Raw genomic sequence first — 19236 nt, 5'->3', positions numbered from 1 at the left:
TCTGCTGACTGGGATGACAGGTCCCTCTGGTGTGGGATGTGGCAGGGCTGTGGACTAACCTGCAGCTGCCCTCAGTGTTGGCCCTACTGAGACCTTAAGGTGGGCCGTGGGTGGTCTTGAAGCTGTCTCTGAGCTTCTGTGGGGACTCTGGGGCCTGTGTGTCACAGATGCTTCCTTCCACGTCTGTGCTGAAAAGAAGGAGTCAAGGTGAGGGGGCCTCAGGGTGGGCTTGTGTGGACCACAGGGCTGCATCATGGGAATCTTGAGCCTGAGGGGGCATGAGGAAAGGGGGCAGCACATTAGTGACCTTAGATTTCGATGGGGGAGCTCTATCTTGCATCACTTATGGCCCTTCTCAGTCTCTCTATTCATCCCTGGGGTACCTTCTGGGGGAGCATCTGGGAGCTTCTCTGATGAGTGGAAACAGAACAAGGCAGCAATGGCTACATTGGACATCATCCCTTCTGCTTGGATCTGTCCCCTCAACCCACCTGGGATTCCATTCTTGCCACCACCTTTCCTCTTAAATGCAGAACAGAGGAGGTGGGTTCATTGGTGGTTTCAGGCAGCATGAACCCCTTTCTCTTTTCTGCTTCACTCACCCCTTCTTTGCCCCCTGCCTGCAGCTATCATGTTACAGACTTTCTATTTCTCCATCTTTCTGGAACTGTTCCCTTAAATTATATTTTGTGTCTTCTTTAGTTATGGTTTTATAATACAAATGTATTCTGAATCTTATCAAACCATACTCTCAGCATATAAAGGGGGTACATGTGAAGTTTAGAAAACTTTAGTCTTTCTAAAGTATAATTTTCTTCTTGTTTTCGTTGTTTAGTCACTTAGTCGTGCCCAACTCATTTTGACACGATGGACTGTAGCTGGCCAGGCCATTCTGTCCGTGGAATTCTCCAGGCAAGAATACTGGAGTGGGTTGCCATTTCCTTCTCCAGGGGATCTTCCTGACCCAGGGATCGAATCCATGTCTCTTGCTTTGTGGGCGGATTCTTTATTGCTGAGACATCAGTGAAGCCCCATGTTTTCTTCTAGAGATCCCTGCTCCTATTTTGGTGGGCTAGAGTTGAATGACGACTTCTACTTTCTCTTTGTTTCCTTTAATAGCAATCTCTTTCTTTCTGTCAGCATCATTTAGTGACTAGCTGAAAGAGATACTTCACATAAAATGAAATGCAATAAAGGGAAAGGGATTTAACATGTCTGAATGTCCCTATAGGGAACCCGCCTTCCAATGCAGGAGAAGCAGATTTGATCCTTGAGTCAGAAAGATCCCTTTAGAAGGAAATGGCTCCCCCCTCCAGTATTCTTGCCTGGGAAATCCACTGGACAGAGGAGGCTGGTGAGCTACAGTCCATGGGTTGCAAAGAGTCAGACACGACTGAGCATGCAGGCACTTGCTCCAGGACCAAGTCTCCAGATCATTCTGAGAAGGGGGAAAACCCTACAATCTCATCCCCCCAACTTGATGGGTCTCACTTCATGCCTCCACAGTCACCTGTGAATTCCTGTACTCCTGGTCCTCATTTTCTGCTGACCTGATAAATATTATTGTATTTCAAGACTTCCTGTAGTTCTCTGCTTCCACGCTGAGCTAAGTGCCAGAGAAGATCAATACTCGATTCTACAAAAGTTATTCTCCACGGGTCAACAGATTCCACACCCAGACCCTGTGAGATCTCACAGTCTGCAGATATTGGCCAGGGTGATCAGGGGAGAGAAAGGCACTCATGATTTTTGATGGACCATTTCTACCCCAGTCCCAGTGGTGGGACCCAGCTGTCAGGACTACGGAAGCAGGAGGTCAAAGGACCATGTTGCTCATATAAAGAGATGTTGAAGATTCAGAAGCTCATTGGTGTCTGAGCTTCATAAAGTGGCAGATGCAGCCTCCAATAGTGCCTGAAATGGTGAAAGGTCTCGCTATTGGCTCTCAGGAGGGAGGGTGTAAGGGGTGGTCTATATAGACCCCAGTCGGCACCCTGACGCCTCCTCACAGGCTGATCCTGCAGCTGGGACTGTGACCTTGAGGATGTGGGGTCAGGATGGCTCTGGGCAGACACCTCTCCCTGCGGGGACTCTGTGTCCTCCTCCTCAGCACCGTGGTGGGGGGTCAAGGTAAGAGCTGCCCCTCTGTCCTGGGTCCACAGCAGGGAGTGGATCCCTTGGTGAAGGGAAAGGTGTCTGGAGTCCTGGAGCTGAGCCTCAGTGTTTTTGAACAAAAAAGAACCATGCTGATGTGAATACTGGTCCATCTCCTATGGGGGGTCCACTGGTTGTAGCAGCAGATTTTACAGAGCAGTGAGGTTTGGTCTGGACCAAGCTGGGTCAGCCTAAGTCACCTCCACAGTCTCCCTTGTTTTCAGGGAGCTTCTAGGAGTCCCAGTGGCTCCCAGTGTGTAGAAGGTCCAGTAACTGAGCTCAGCTGGGACTCTGGGCTGTTCCCACATGCTCCATGTGCCTGGTGTGTGAGCACTGCCCCTGGGTCCCCATGTATCCTGTGTCTTTGCTCCTGTAGGCTCTGTGATTGTGTGTGTGTATGTGTGCAGGTGAGAAGTGTGTGAGGGTGTGTGTGTTTCAGGGTATGAAGAGTGTGTGTGTGAATGTGTGAGGGTGTGTATGTGTGAGGGTGTATGTGGGTGTGAAGAGTGTATGTGTTTGTGGAGTGTGTGAGAGTGTGCAAATGATGTATTAAGGTGTGTGACGAGTATGTGTGGGTAAGTGTGGGTGAGTGAGGAGTGTGTGAGGAGTGTGTGAGGGTGTGTGAGGCTGTGTGAGGCTGTGTGTGTGTCTGTGTGAGGGGAGGTGGAGCCTGTCTGTGTGAAAGGAACAGAGCTGCTGAGCAGGGAGTGAGTCTGCTGGTCTGTGAAGCACACAGGGTGTCCATAGAGCTGGGTGTCATGGCCACTGCATGTAACTGGATCAGAGATAATTGTGCACTTGCCTGCCTCTCTCTGGCTCCTGTCTCCCATCTGCCGGGCTCCCCTCTGCTTGTTGCCATGTCTGCCAAGCACTGGGCTCTGTGAGAGGCTCTGCCTGCTGGCCTCACCTGTTCCCACCACGTGTCCATTAGGGAGCAGAGAAGCCCGCATCCAGGAGAGGGGACCTCTTGTCTGTTCAGTTCAGTTCAGTTCAGTCGCTCACTGATGTCTGACTCTTTGCGATCCCATGGACCGCAGCACGCCAGGCCTTCCTGTCCATCACCAACTCCCGGAGTCTACCCAAACTCATGTCCATTGAGTCGGTGATGCCATCCAACCATCTCATCCTCTGTCGTCCCCTTCTCCTCCCACCTTCTCTCTTTCCCAGCTTCAGGTTCTTTACAGATGTGTCAGCTCTTCACATCAGGTGGCCAAAGTATTGGAGTTTTAGCTTCCACATCAGTCCTTCCAATGAATGACTTGTCCCTCTGTTTGTAAAGATCAGTTGATGTGCAGCCCCATGTGTATAAGTTCCCAAGTCCTGCCCCGGTCCCCATGACTCATTTCCTGATATGCCAGGGTCCTGGGATGGTCCTTTCCCCTCCCAGGATCTGCTATGACTCTGTAGGGAGCACTTTCTCTCGTGCCGTTTCCTGTTCATCCCTCCCCGGGAGCTGCTTTCCCCTGAGTGAGGGTGGAGTATGTTACCAATCCTTCTGTTGTGGTCTGCAAGGTTTCTTTGGGCAAATCTGCTGATCTCCATATGGGAGTTCTCTTGGGTGACAGATTTTTTTTCTTCTCTTTAGACTTTCAGAATTCTCTCTTTCTCTTTGCATTTGGACAGTTTACTCTGTGAGTCTTGGAGAAGGTTGTTTTGGATTGAAATTTTGAGGTGACTTATTAGCTTCTTGAACTTAGATGCCCAGATTTTTCCCCAGGTTTGGAAATTCGCAGCCTGTCTTTCTTTCTTTTTTATAATTATTTATTTTCGGCTGTGCTAGGTCTCCTTGCTGCATGCGGGCTTTCTCTAGCTGTGGTAAGCAGGGGCTACTCCTCGCTGCAGTGCACAGGCTTCTCACTGCAGTGGCTTCTCTTGCTGGAGACCACAGGCTCTAGGTGCACACGTTTCAGCAGCTGTGGCACACTGGCTTAGTTGCTCTGCGGCATGTGGAATCTTCCTGGACCAGGGATTGAACCCATGTCCCCTACATTGGCAGGTGGATTCTTAACCACTACACCACCAGGGAAGTCCTCAGCCCTTAATTCTTTTCTCCTTCACTTCTTCTGTTATGACTCCAGTCCATACACTGTTTCTCTTTATGGTGTCCACTGGCTTTCTATATTCCTTTCATTCTCTTTTGGCTCCTCTATTGGGATGCTTTCAACTAATCTTTCTTCTAACACATTGATTCTTTTTTCTTTTTCTTTCCCTTGGTCAAGTCTGTTGTTGAATCTCTGTGTTGAATTCTTCAGTTTACTCATTGTATTGTGCATATTAAGTCGCCTCAGTCATGTCTGACTCTTTGTGACCCTATGGACTGTAGCCCACCAGGCTGCTCTGTCCATAGGATTCTCCAGGCAAGAATACTGAAGTGGGTTGCCATGCACTCCTCCAGGGGATCTTCTGGACCCAGGGATCAAACCCGAGTCTCTTACATTTCCTGCACTTGCAGACAGGTTCTTTACCACTAGTGCCACCTGGGAAGCCCATTCATTTATTATTCAGCTTCAAAATGTCTGGTTGAAGAATTGAAGAAGTGAAAGTCACTCAGTCATGTTTGACTCTTTGTTTCCCCATGGGTACACAGTCCATGGAATTCTCCAGGCCTTAGTGGAGTGGGTAGTCTTTCCCTTCTCCAGGGGGTCTTCCCAACCCAAGGATCAAACCCAGGTCTCCAGCATTGCAGACTGATTCTTTACCAGCTGATCCACAAGAGAAGACCAAGATACTGGAGGGGTAGCCTATTCCTTCTCCAGCAGATATTCTTGATGCAGGAATTGAACCGTGGTTTCCTTCATTGCAGATGGATTCTTTACCAACTGAGCTATCAGAGAATTGCAAAATATCTGGTTAGTTCTTTTTTTTTTTTTTAAAATAGAGTCTTCTGATGCTGGGAAAGATTGAAGGTGGGAGGAGAAGGGGACAACAGAGGATGAGATGCTTGAATGGCATCACTCACTGAATGGATATGAGTCTGAGTAAAGTCCGTGAGTTGGTTATGGACAGGGAGGACTGGCGTACTGTAGTCCATGGGGTCTCAAAGAATCAGACATGATTGAGTGACTGAACTGAACTGAACAATGGGAATGTCTCCATCTATGATATTCCTACTAATGAACTCCTTTTTATATGCAGAAACCAGAGTCATCTTATGACTTAATCGCTAAAGTGACATCTCATCACTTCCGTCAAATTCCATTTGTTAGATGCGTGTTACAGGTACATTGGAGTGTGGAATTACACAGAGACGTGAACACCAGATGGGAGGAATAACCAGGACATTTTAGAGCCTGTTATCCCAACCCTCTGTTCCTGAGCTGGATGAGATGCTTCCTATGGACAGGGAAGGAGAGGGAGGATTCCTTCCTGGATCCCAGGCCATGAGCTGCAACTGAGATGGAGAAGCTGGGCCCTAGTAGCCTTGGGCACATCTACAGGGAGGGCAGCATCCAGAGTCTCTGGAGGCCTGTCCTCGGTGGTGTCCCTGGAGCTGGTTCTACAGGCTCCTGAGAAATACTTGGTGCCTCCTTTCCTACTCCGGGTTCAGTAATGGCACACTGGGGGCTTAGAGTTAGCCACACTGGGAATGCTTATACCACAGAGGTCAGTAAATACTATATCCCATGCACTGTTTTGCTCCTCAGAGAGCTAATGTTTTAAATATTATGCCACTCTAAGTCTGCTAAAATCTTTCCTGTTGTGGGTCTCTCTTGCAGCTCTGGAGCTGAGGCTGAAGGATGGAGCCCACCGCTGTGAGGGGAGAGTGGAAGTGAAGCACCAAGGAGAATGGGGCACAGTGAATGATATGAAATGGAGCTTGAAGGATGCATCTGTAGTGTGCAGGCAGCTGGGGTGTGGAGCTGCCATTGGTTTTCCTGGAGGGGCTTATTTTGGGCCAGGACTTGGCCCCATTTGGCTTTTGTATACTTCGTGTAAAGGGGTGGAGTCAACTGTCAGTGACTGTAGGCATTCTAATATTAAAGACTATCGTAATGATAGCCATTCCCATGATGAGGATGCTGGAGTAGTCTGCTCAGGTAAGTCCTGTCTGGTCTGTATGGGGATTTCTAGCAGGAAAAGCCTCTGTCTTATTACCAGAATGACTCGAGATTACGGATACAGCCTTTAGAACATACTTGGGTGAAGGGTCTTTGTGATGTGTCACAGGAGGCAGAGGTGAGGTCAAAAGTTTCATACAGATTCAGCTTCTGGATTCGACCTCTGTGACACAGTCTCAGCATGGTAATTGTTCTGTATTCTTTGACATAATGGTCAGTAGGGTGTGGCTACATTAATGGTGGGGGGGTGTCATAGGAGAGTTGTAGGCAACAAGGTGTATTATCCTCATTGGTCCTAAAAGTCAGGGTCACCACACTCCATCAGGTTGGTATGTGGGTGATGTGCCAATAGAACAGGCTCAACCAAGCAATGGTGACCCCAAAAGGGCATGTGAAGACCCATGGACAGGTGACCATACCCGAAGTCATGGTGCAGTTACACAAGGAAAAGCTGTGAGAGAAATTCAGTGATGCATTTAAATGTCCCTAGGTCACAGTCAGAGGAGTCCAGAAGCGGGACTTGTGGCAGGGAAAATCTCATCACACTGGTGTACCTGATGAATAGAGTGGAGAGCTCACACCACATTTGCAGGGATGTTGAGGGAGCAGGAAAATGAAGTCTTGAAGTTTACAACACAGTAGCTGAAGCACATCACATTTAAGAGGCAGTGAATCTAAGAGTTCATGGGGTTCTCAAGGCAAGAATACTGAAGTGGTCTGCCTTTCCATCTCCAGTGGACCACGTCTTGTCAGAACTCCCCACTAAGACCCGTCTGTCTTGGGTGGCCCTACATGGCATGGCTCATAGTTTCATTGAGTTAGACAAGGCTGTGGTCCATGAACTGTGAACTTGCAGATGTTCAGCTGGAATTAGAAAAGACAGAGGAACCAGAGGTCAAATTGCCAACATCCGTTCGATCACTGAAAATGCAAGAGAGTTCCGGAAAAACATCTACTTCTACTTTATTGACTATGCCAAAGCCTTTAACCGTGTGGATCACAACAAACTGGAAAATTCTTCAAGAGATGGGAATACCAGACCATCTGACCTGCATCCTGAGAAATATGTATGTAGGTCAAGAAGCAAAGAGTTAGAACTGGACATGGAACAAAAGACTGGTTCCAAATCGGGGAAGGAGTATGTCAAGGCTGTATATTGTCACCCTGCTTATTTAACTTATATGCAGAGTACATCATGAGAAATGTTGGACTGGATGAATCACAAGTTGGAATCAAGATTGTCGGGAGAAATATCAATAACCATAGATGCAGATTCCATCACACTTATGGCCGAAAGCAAAGAACTAAAGAGCCTCTTGATGATAGTGAAAGAGGAGAGTGAAAAAGTTGGCTTAAAACTCAACATTCAGAAACTAAGATCATAGCATCTGGTCCCATCACTTCCTGGCAAATGGGGAAACAGTGGAAATAGTTTCAGACTTTTTTTTTTTTTTTTGGCTCCAAAATTACTGCAGATGGTGACTGCAGACATGAAATTAAAAGACACTTGCTCCTTGGAAGAAAAGCTATGACCAACCTAGACAGCATATTAAAAAGCAGAGACATCTCTTTGCCAGCAAAGACCGGTCTAGTCAAAGCTATGGTTTCTCCAGTAGTCCTGTATGGATGTGAGAGTTGGACTCTAAAGAAAGCTGAGCACCGAAGAACTGATACTTTTGAACTGTGGTGTTGGAGAAGACTCTTGAGAGTACCTTGGACTGCAAGGAGATCCAACCAGTCCCTCCTAAAGGAAATCAGTTCTGGGTGTTCATTGGAAAGACTGATGTTGAAGCTGAAACTCCAGTATGTTGGCCACCTCATGCGAAGAACCGACTCATTGGAAAAGACCCTGATGCTGGGAAAGATTGAAGGTGGGAGGAGAAAGGGATGGCAGAATGAGGTGGATGCATGGCATCACCGACTGAATGGACATGAGATAGAGTAAACCCTGGGAGTTGGTGATGGACAGGGAGGCCTGGCATGCTGCAGTCCGTGGTGTTGCAAAGAGTCAGACATGACTGAGGAACTGAACTGAACTGAATTGAAGCTAAGAGGACCTGATGTGACTCCTAAGAAGTACTCAGTGCTACCTAAATGTGTTTGACCTATGCCAAGGTGGATGCAGGAAAGACAGCAGTGAAACTAGGGTGTGAATGGGTGCTCACAGTGTTTGGCAGAGATGCTTCTAGTTGTTATCACAATTGCAGATTGGATGTCCAGGTTATTAATCACATCAGAACAATTGGACTGGAGGAAGATATTGTCAGTTATCACAGTGAATTCCCTAAGATAGAAGGCTGGTCTTAGGATAGTACCACCCCATCTAATGGGATGGTGGGACAGGGGAGCCCTGAAGACATCTGCAGTAGGTCCTTAACAGCCACAGCCAATCAGCTCTTGGGTCTTTATGTACAGGAAGATCACTGGAAAAGTGATCTTTTCTAATCTCACCTTCAGCAGATCTTTGATGATTCTAGCTGATGCCCTTAAAGAAACAATTCTTTTCTTTTTTAAAAAGTACATTATTGAGGTATGCCTGACATACAAAACTGCTTGATAAGTATGCATTTGTGAAACCATTACAGCACTTATGTCATAAATCTATTCATCTCTTCAAAATGTTTTCTTCCATTCTCTTTATCATTCTTATTAAAAATAATTATTTTCAAGGTGAATTTGAATTTTAGTTAGAAACTTTTGTTTTAAACAAACCTGTTTTCTGGCATCTCAAGTAACCTTCCTCATTGTCACAATGTCATAATCATGGTTCCAACTGAAGATAAATTTGTGGAAATACTACAGGTGTGTCTACCATATTTTGATAAATCAGCACCTGAATTAAAATGGAGTGTGTGATGTTGAAACTTTGTGTGAAATTAGAACTCCCAATGTTATCTTAAGAAAACTGATGTCTTGTTATTAATTCCAGTTAAGATATACTTAGAAGTAGAGAATTGGAAGTGCTCTGATATTTAACAAAGGTCTGTCTAGTCAAGACTATGGTTTTCCAGTGCTCATGTATGGATGTGAGAGTTGGACTGTGAAGAAAGCTGAGCGCTGAAGAATTGATGCTTTTGAACTGTGGTGTTGGAGAAGACTCTTGAGAGTCCCTTGGACTGCAAGGAGATCCAACCAGTCCATTCTAAAGGAGTTCAGTCCTGGGTGTCCATTGGAAGGACTGATGCTAAAGCTGAAACTCCAGTACTCTGGCCACCTCATGCGAAGAGTTGCCTCATTGGAAAAGACTCTGATGCTGGGAGGGATTGGGGACAGGAGGAGAAGGGGATGACAGAGGCTGAGTTGGCTGGATGGCATCACCAACTCCATGGATATGAGTTTGAGTGAACTCTGGGAGTTGGTGATGGACAGGGCGGCCTGGCGTGCTGTGATTCATGGGATCACAAAGAGTCGGACATGACTGAGCAACTGAACTGAACTAATATTTAAATCCTGATTGTGGTTTGTACACCCTGACTACCATTGCTCTAACTTAGACTCTCACATTTTTATGAACGGTTCCAGGTTCCTTCTATTTCTCTTTTTGTCACTAGTTTCCTCTTCCTGGTCTGTTTTTTCTGTATTTTCAGACATATTTTAATGATGTGAAGATAAGTCAGTGGTAGTGATGTAGCAGAAATAAGATTAGAATCGCATGTGTTTTCATTATCTTAATCAAAACTCGGAGTTTCTTCTGCTCATCCTTAGCAGTCAGGTATGGAAGAGAAATTTCAGCTTCAGTAGTGGATTGCTGGAAGTGAAGTACCGTGTTTAGGAGAAATCTAGAGTGGAAACAGGAGAAGGCAATGGCACCCCACTCCAGTACTCTTGCCTGGAAAATCCCATGGATGGAGGAGTCCGGTAGGCTGCGGTCCATAGGGTCGCGAAGAGTCAGACACGACTGAGCGACTTGACTTTCACTTTTCACTTTCATGCATTGGAGAAGGAAATGGCAACCGACTCCAGTGTTCTTGCCTGGAGAATCCCAGATATGGGGGAGCCTGGTTGGCTGCTGTCTATGGGGTCGCACAGAGTCGGACACGACTGAAGTGACTTAGCAGTAGCAGCAGCAGCAGCAGCAGAGTGGAAACAATGACCAGAGGAGAATGTAGAGAAGTTTGTTTGAAAAAATGAGATTTCAAGGAGTTCAGGTGGAAGATCTGGGAGGGAACACACAAACTGTGGACTGTGGTGCAAGCGTTCCAAGTTCCTTCAGTCCTGTCCTACTCTTTGTGACCCTATTGGAGTGGATTGCCATTTCCTTCTCAAGGGGATCTTCTCACCCAGGGATCAAATCTGGGTCTCCCGCATTGCAGGCAGAGTCTTGATTATCTTCTGAGCCACCAGGGACTACAGTACTGAAGTGCAAAATGATGACGGGATAAAGATGCAAGGATTGCAGGAGGGGAGGGTTGGAAGGATGCAGGTCAGTTCGTACATTCACCACAGCCTCTGTGTTACACTTCCTTCCTGCCCTCATTCCTTCCCTCCCTCTCTTCCTTTATCCTGTTGTGGGAGTCATTTCTGAGCTCTGTGGAAGTGCTAGCATTTGTAGCTGGCAGTTTTTTTAGTGGAAAATTTTTATAATATGGATTCTGTTTATTTAACAATTATGTTTACTCATATTTTTCTCTTTTTTCTGTATCAGATTTTGGTGAGTTGTGTTTCACAAGTAATGTGTTTTTAAGGACTTGGCCCATTTTACAAAAAAATTTCAAGTTAGTAACACTGGTTCATATCTCATATCTTTACATGTTGGGAAGATCTACAATGATATTCCTCCTTTTGTTACTGGTGCTGTTAATGTGTTCCCTCTTTTTCTTAATTGGTTTGCTAGAAGATTATCAGTGTTAATGTTCTTTTTAAAAGAATCACTAATGGACTGTATTGATTTTCTTGATCGTGTATTTGCTTTCTTCTTAATTGATTTCTATGCTCAGTTTTCATTTCTCTTTTTCAGTTATGATTGTGGTTGCTTTTGTGGAGTCTTGGATCATTTCCTTCTGTTTCTATTTTTATTCTAATGTAGTCATCAAGGAAGCATCAAGGTTCTAAATTTTCCTCTAAGCATCACTTTATTTTTAACCCACCAGTTTCAATACTATATAATTTCTTTTGTATTTTATTATCATAAAATGTTTCTTTTTCTCTGAATGAATTCTTTGTCTTATAGTCTGACTTTGTATGATATTAATTTAGATATTATATAGAGTTTTCTCTGAATTGTGTTTGCATGGTTTTAATTTTTACCTCTTTAATATGTTTCTATGTTTATATTTAAACACATAGAAGTTTGTAGACAGTATATTGTTTTGTCTTATTTTATCTGGTCTGATTATCTTGTTTTTTATTTGGAGTACTTAAGTTATTTATTTAATGTAATTATTGATATAATTGGGTTTAAGTGTACTTGCCTGCTATTTGTCCGAGAAGGCAATGGCAACCCACTCCAGTACTCTTGCCTGGAAAATCCCATGGACGGAGGAACCTGGTAGGCTGCAGTCCATGGGGTTGCTAAGAGTTGGACACGACTGAGCAAATTCACTTTCACTTTTCACTTTTATGCATTGGAGAAGGAAATGGCAACCCACTCCAGTGTTCTTGCCTTGAGAATTCCAGGGACGGGGGAGCCTGGTGGGCTGCTGTCTATGGGGTCTCACAGAGTCGGACATGACTGAAGTGACTTAGCAGCAGTAGCAGCAGCAGCTGCTGCTATATGTTATATCTTTGTTCTTATTTTAATCTTCGAGTATATTTTATCATTTTAATTTAAATACTGTATTGATTTATTAATTGTATCAGATTTTTAGGTGATTATAATGTTTAATTAAAAAAATTTTAGTAATTTTTATTTGTTGCTGGCTGGGTCTTCATTGCTGCATGGGCTTTTCTCTAGTTGTGGAGATCAGAGGCTGCTCTCTAGCTGCAGGCATGAGTTTCTCATTGCGGTGGCCTCTCTTGCTGTGGTGCACAGGCTCTATGGTGCACAAGCTTCAGTAGTCGTGGCCCCTGGGCTCTAGAGTGCAGGCTCACTAGTTTTGGTGCACAGGCTTAGTGGCTCTGTGGTATGTGGGCTTTTCCTAGACCACGGATTGAACCCACGTCTCCTGCATTGTCAGGTGGAGTCTTCACCACTGAACCACCGGGAAAGCCCAATGTTGAATTATTAATCCTCAATTACATTTTACCTTGCAATGATATAATGTCACAACACGCAATGTCAGTCACTATACTTTTCTTCCACTTTCCTGTCCCTGTCATTGGTGCTATCATTGTCATACATTCTATTTATAAATTTATTATGAATCTTATAGTTTGTTGCCAATATTTTTGCTTAAATCTTCTAATAGAGGATCAACATTTAGCACGGTCTCTATAGCTTTGAGAGGATCCATGTTTTCATCTGCTGTCATCTCCCTTTAGCTTGAAGAACTTTCTGAGGCAGTTTTGTGTAGTGTGTGTCTGGTGGCCTCCAATTCTATCATCTCTCATTTACCTGAAATCATTTTAATTTTCATTCAGTTTTGAAAAGTATTTTCATAGCTGATTCAATTTTAGTGTAACAAATGCCCAATCCCAATACTTTAAATATGTTCTTACATTGTCATCTGACTTTTATTGCCTTCAACAAAATGTCAGTAAATAATACTTTTCCTTTTGTTCCCTGTATATAATATGTGAAACTTCCCTGGCTACTCTTAACATATTTTTGTTTGTTTGTTTACCAATAAATTTCAGTAATAACATTGTCAAGTTTTCTGAGAATGGTTTCATTATCTTGTTTGGGATTTGTTTAGCTTTTTGGATTAGTGGGTTTACAGTTTTCAATAACTTTGCAAAAATGTCATTTATCTTATCTTAATATTTTTCTGCACATCCCTTATTCTGAATCTCCAAATACACATATTTTATACATTTTGATGTTATTCCACGTGTCATTGAGTTTCCATTCTTATTTTTCTGCCTTTTTACTCTTTGGTTCCATTTAACTAGCTTCTACTGCTGTGTCTTACTTCCCAGTTCTTTTATTCTGCAATGTCTAGTCTCTTGTGTAATTAATCCAGATGACTGTTCATTCCAATACTATATTTTTCAGTTTCAGAAGTCTCATTTGTTTATTTGTCCTAGTTTTCCTCCCTGTTTATTTTTATTGTTCATTAAGCATATTGATATTAGGGGTTTAAGGAGCTCTTCAGTCAATTCAATCATTTCTGTAATTTCTGAACCTACTTTAAATGATTGTTTTTAAAAAATGTGTTATAGGTTACATTTCTCTCTTTTGGAAATTCTAATAATTTTTTGGTTGGATGTTGGGCATCACTAAGCAGTCCTTTATCAGGAAGAACTTCAGGAGTAGATAATCAGAACACACGCAAAAAATTGGCCATGGGCTTGAATAGACATTTCTCTAAAGAAGACATACAAATGGCCAGCGGGTATATGAAAAATGCTTGACATTGTCAATCATCAGGGAAGTGTAAATCAAACCAGAAAGAGATATCATCTCACACATGTCAGAATGACTTTTTTTTTTTTAAGACACCTAAGTGTTTGCAAGGCTGTGGAGAAATTGACACTTTCCGTGTACTTATCCACATTAAATGTATAAATTTTATTAATAAAGCTATGCAATCCGGGGGTTAAATCTCTGGACTTTCACTGTCATGGGTCCAGGTTCAATCCCTGACCTGGGAACTAAGATCCCACAAGCCACAGCACAGCCAAAAACAAACAAACAACAACACAAAAACTATGACCAAAAAATCTGTATGATTTATAGTGATGTCCCTTTTCATTCTTGGTATTGTTAACTTCCTTTACTCTCTGCTCTTCGTTGGTATTGATCAGTGTTCATCAGTTTTCAATGAGCCATGTTTAAAGGGTTTTTTCCTATGTTTTCTATCTTATGCTTACCTTCTTTTCTGTTCATTATTGTTCCTTTTTTATTTTTTTTAATTTTTTTTTAAATTTTATTTTATTTTTAAACTTTACATAATTGTATTAGTTTTGCCAAATATCAAAATGAATCCGCCACAGGTATATATGTGTTCCCCATCCTGAACCCTCCTCCCTCCTCCCTCCCCATTCCATCCCTCTGGGTCGTCCCAGTGCACCAGCCCCAAGCATCCAGTATCATGCATCGAACCTGGACTGGCAACTCGTTTCATACATGATATTTTACATGTTTCAATGCCATTCTCCCAAATCTTCCCACCCTCTCCCTCTCTCACAGAGTCCATAAGACTGTTCTATACATCAGTGTCTCTTTTGCTGTCTCGTACACAGGGTTATTGTTACCATCCTAGATGTCCATCAGCAGATGAATGGATAAGAAAGCTGTGGTACATATACACAATGGAGTATTACTCAGCCATTAAAAAGAATACATTTGAATCAGTTCTAATGAGGTGGATGAAACTGGAGCCTATTTTACAGAGTGAAGTAAGCCAGAAAGAAAAACACCAATACAGTATACTAACGCATATATTTGGAATTTAGAAAGATGGTAACAATATTGTTCCTTTTTTAATTAACCCCAACATTCTATATTCTTTAGGATTTCTCATCTCCTAGTTTCTTAATTGAAGCTTACATTTTTTTCACTTTTGGTCTTTCCTCTTCTCTAAATCTAGGGTATAAATTTCCCTTAGGCACTACTTGAGTTTCATTAGAAGAATTTATGATAATATCATTATTTTGTGTTTATTATCATTATTATTGTATTTTTATTATCATTATTTCACAATATTTGGTAAATTTTAAATTTATTTCCAGACTCAGGTGTTTTTTGGAAGGGTGTTGCTGAATTTCCCAAAATAGGAATGGCTAACAATATTTTCTTTTTAATTCTTAATTTTATTCCACTGTGTCCAGAGTAAATACTCTGTTTGAATTCAAAGAGTGAAACATTTTGTCCTATTATGTGGTCATTTTTGATAAATGTTCCTAGTGCATTTACAATAATGTGAACTCTTGCACTGTTGGGTGCATTGCTCTATGTGTTACTTAGTTAAATGTGCTGATTATTTTCTTGTACATCTACTGTATTCTTTGTTTTTTGTATGTCTGGTTTGTATGCTATTGAAAAAGATACAGTAAAAATCCCCCATTTTGATTGTGATTTTGCCTATTTATTCTTTTCATTCTGTCAAGTATATTTCAAAGCTATGTCCTGTTACCTTTCTTGAATTTTGATGTCTATATCTTTATTAAGGGTGCATCTCATTATAATCTTGAAAATTCCCTCTTTAATTCAATTAGTGTTCAGTTCAGTTCAGTTCAGTTGCTCAGTTGTGTCCGACTCTTTGTGACCCCATGGACTGCAGCATGCCAGGCCACCCTGTCCATTACTAACTCCCAGAGTTTACCCAAACTCATGTCCATTGAGTCAGTGATGCCATCCAGCAATCTCATCCTCTGACATCCCCTTCTCCTTCTGCCCCCAATCTTTCTCAGCATCGGGGTCTTTTGAAATGAGTCAGCTCTTCACATCAGGTGGCCAAAATATTGGAGTTTCAGCTTCAACATCAGTCCTTCCAGTGAACACTCAGGACTGATTTCCTTTAGGATGGACTGGATGGATCTCCTTGCAGTCCAAGGGACTCTCAAGAGTCTTCTCCAACACCACAGTTCAAAAGCACCAATTCTCCGTTGTTCAGCTTTCTTTCCAGTCCAACTCTCACATCCACACATGACTACTAGAAAAACCATAGCTTCTGACTAGATGGATCTTTGTTGGCAAAGTAATGTCTCTGCTTTTTAATATGCTGTCTAGGTTGGTTATAACTTTCCTTCCAAGGTGTAAGCGTCTTTTAATTTCATGGCTGCAGTCACCATCTGCCGTGATTTTGGAGCCCACAAAATAAAGTCAGCCACTGTTTCCATATCTATATGCCATGAAGTGATGGGACCGGATGCCATGATCTTAGTTTCCTGAATGTTGAGCTCTAAGCCAATTTTTTCGCTTTCCTCTTTCACTTTCATCAAGAGGCTCTTTAGTTCTTTTTCACTTTCTACCATAAGCGTGGTGTCGTCTGCATATCTGAGGTTATTGATATGTCTCCCAGAAATCTTGTTTCCAGCTTGTGCTTCATCCAGCCCAGCATTTCTCATGAGGTACTCTGTATATACGTTAAATAAGCAGAATGACAATATACAGCCTTGAGGTACTCCTTTTCCTATTTGGAACCAGTCTGTTGTTCCATGTCCAGTTCTAACTGTTGCTTCCTGACCTGCATACAGGTTTCTCAAGAGGCAGGTTAGGTGGTCTGGTATTCCCATCTCTTGAAGAATTTTCCAAAGTTTATTGTGATCCACACAGTCAAAGGCTTTGGCATAGTCAATAAAGCAGAAGTAGATGTTTTCCTGGAACTCTCTTGCTTTTCAGTGATCCAACAGATGTTGGCAATTTGATCTCTGGTTCCTCTGCCTTTTCTAAAACCAGCCTGAACATCTGGAAGTTCACGGTTCACGTATTGCTGAAGCCTGGCTTGGAGAATTTTGAGCATTACTTTACTAGCGTGTGAGATGAGTGCAATTGTGTGGTAGTTTGAGCATTCTTTGGCATTGCCTTTCTTTGGGATTGGAATGAAAACTGACCTTTTGCAGTCCTGTGGCCACTGCTGAGTTTTCCAAATTTGCTGGCATATTGAGTGCAGCACTTTCACAGCATCATCAGGATTTGATATAGGTCAACTAGAATGCCATCACCTCCACTAGCTTTGTTAGTAGTGATGCTTCCTAAGGCCCACTCTACTTCACATTGCAGGATGTTTGGCTCGAGGTAAGTGATCACACCATCGTGATTATCTGGGTCATGAAGATCTTTTTTGTACAGTTCTTCTGTGTATTCTTGCACCTCTTCTTAATATCTTCTGCTTCTGTTAGGTCCATACCATTTCTGTCTTTTATTGACCCCATCTTTGCATGAAATATTCCCCTGGTATCTCTGATTTTCTTGAAGAGATCTCTAGTCTTGCCCATTCTGTCGTTTTCCTCTATTTCTTTGCACTGATTGCCAAGGAAGGATTTCTTATCTCTCCTTGCTATTCTTTGGAACTCTGCATTCACATGGGTATATCTTTCCTTTTCTCCTTTGCTTTTTGCTTCCCTTCTTTTTACAGCTATTTTTAAGGCCTCCTCAGGCAGCCATTTTGCTTTTTTGTATTTCTTTTTCTTGGGGATAGTCTTGATTCCTGTCTCCTGTACAGTATCAGGAACCTCTGTCTGTAGTTCATCAGGCACTCTGTCTATCAGATGTAGTCCCTTAAATCTATTTCTCACTTCCACTGTATAGTCATGAGGGATTTGATTTAGGTCATACCTGAATGGTCTAGTGTTTTTCCCCACTTTCTTCAATTTAAGTCTGAATTTGGCAATAAAGAGTTCATGATCTGAGCCTCAGTCAACTCCTGGTCTTGTTTTTCTGCCTTTATAGAGCTTTTCCATCTTTGGCTGCTAAGAATATAATCTATCTGATTTTGGTGTCAGCCATCTGGTGATGTCCATGTGTAGAGTCTTCTCTTGTGTTGTTGGAAGAGGGTGTTTGCTATGATCAAAACTCTATTAGCCTTTGCCCTGCTTCATTCTGTACTCCAAGGTCAAATTTGCCTGTTACTCCAGGTGTTTCTTGGCTTCATACTTTTGCATTCCAGTCCTCTATAATGAAAAAGATATCTTTTTTGGGTGTTAGTTCTAAAAAGTCATGTAGGTCTTCATAGAACCATTCAACTTCAGCTTCTTCAGCATTACTGGTTGGGGCATAGACTTGGATTACCGTAATGTTGAATGGTTTGCCTTGGAAACAAACAGAGAGATCATTCTGTTGTTTTTGAGATTGCATCCAGGTACTGCATTTCAACGGAGAAGGCAATGGTACCCCACTCCAGTACTCTTGCCTGGAAAATCCCATGGATATCCCATGGATGGAGGAGCCTGAAGGGCTACAGTCCATGGGGTCGCTAAGAGTCGGACACGACTGAACGACTTCACTTTCACTTCTCACTTTCATGCATTGGAGAAGGAAATGGCGACCCACTCCAGTGTTCTTGTCTGGAGAATCCCAGGGACGGGGAAGCCTGGTGGGCTACCGTCTATGGGGTCGCACAGAGTTGGAAACGACTGAAGCGACTTAGCAGCAACTGCATTTCAGACTCTTTTGTTGACTATGATGGTTACTCCATTTCTTTAAGTAATTCCTGCCCACAGTAGTAGATATAATGGTCATATGAGTTAAATTCAGCTATTCCAGTCCATTTTAGTTCACCGATTCCTAGAATGTCGATGTTCACTCTTGCCATCTCTTGTTTGACCACTTCCAATTTCCCTTCATTCATGGACCTAACATTCCAGGTTCCTATGCAATATTGCTCTTTACACTGCTGGACCTTGCTTCTATCACCAGTCACATCCACAACTGGGTATTGTTTTTGCCTTGGCTCCCTACCTTCATTCTTTCTGGAGTTATTTCTCCACTGATTTCCAGTAACATATTGGGCACCTACTGACCTGGGGAGTTCATCTTTCAGTGTCCTATCTTTTTGCCTTTTCATACTGTTCATGGGGTTTTTCAAGGCAAGAATACTAGAGTGGTTTGCCATTCCCTTCTCCAGTGGACCACATTTTGTCAGAACTCTCCACCATAACCGTCCATCTTGGTTGGCCCTACATGGCATGGCTTAGTTTCATTGAGTTAGACAAGGCTGTAGTCCATGTGATCAGGTTGGCTAGTTTCTGTGATTGTGGTTTCAGTCTGTCTGCCCTCTGATGCCCTCTCAGCACTACTGTCAATTAGTGTATCTTTTCTTAAAGTCTCCTTTCTGGGACATCGATAAAGCTACTCGAGTTTTCTTATAGTTAGTACATTTTTTCCATCATTTTACTTTCAACCTTTCTTTGTTTTCATAATATAAGGTGATCATTTTGCAAGTAACATTTGCATCAGTTTTGTTTTATCTTAACCCATTCACTGTAAATGCAATTACTAATATTGATGTGTTGGTATCTGCCATTTGCTTTTAATTGATCC

The 19236-nt window shown here is 42.7% G+C and overlaps 1 pseudogene; it reads left to right on the top strand.

The window, feature by feature from the left end:
* Positions 1-2057: 2057 nt before the first annotated feature.
* The window catches only part of LOC129623130 (antigen WC1.1-like), a 44125-nt pseudogene continuing 26946 nt past the window's right edge, over positions 2058-19236 (top strand).

The sequence above is a fragment of the Bubalus kerabau genome, chromosome 1 (assembly GCF_029407905.1).
Source record: "Bubalus kerabau isolate K-KA32 ecotype Philippines breed swamp buffalo chromosome 1, PCC_UOA_SB_1v2, whole genome shotgun sequence".
NCBI lineage: Eukaryota > Metazoa > Chordata > Mammalia > Artiodactyla > Bovidae > Bubalus > Bubalus kerabau.
The sequence above is the reverse complement of the archived record's forward strand: the minus strand, read 5'-3'. Positions and strand labels throughout refer to the sequence as shown.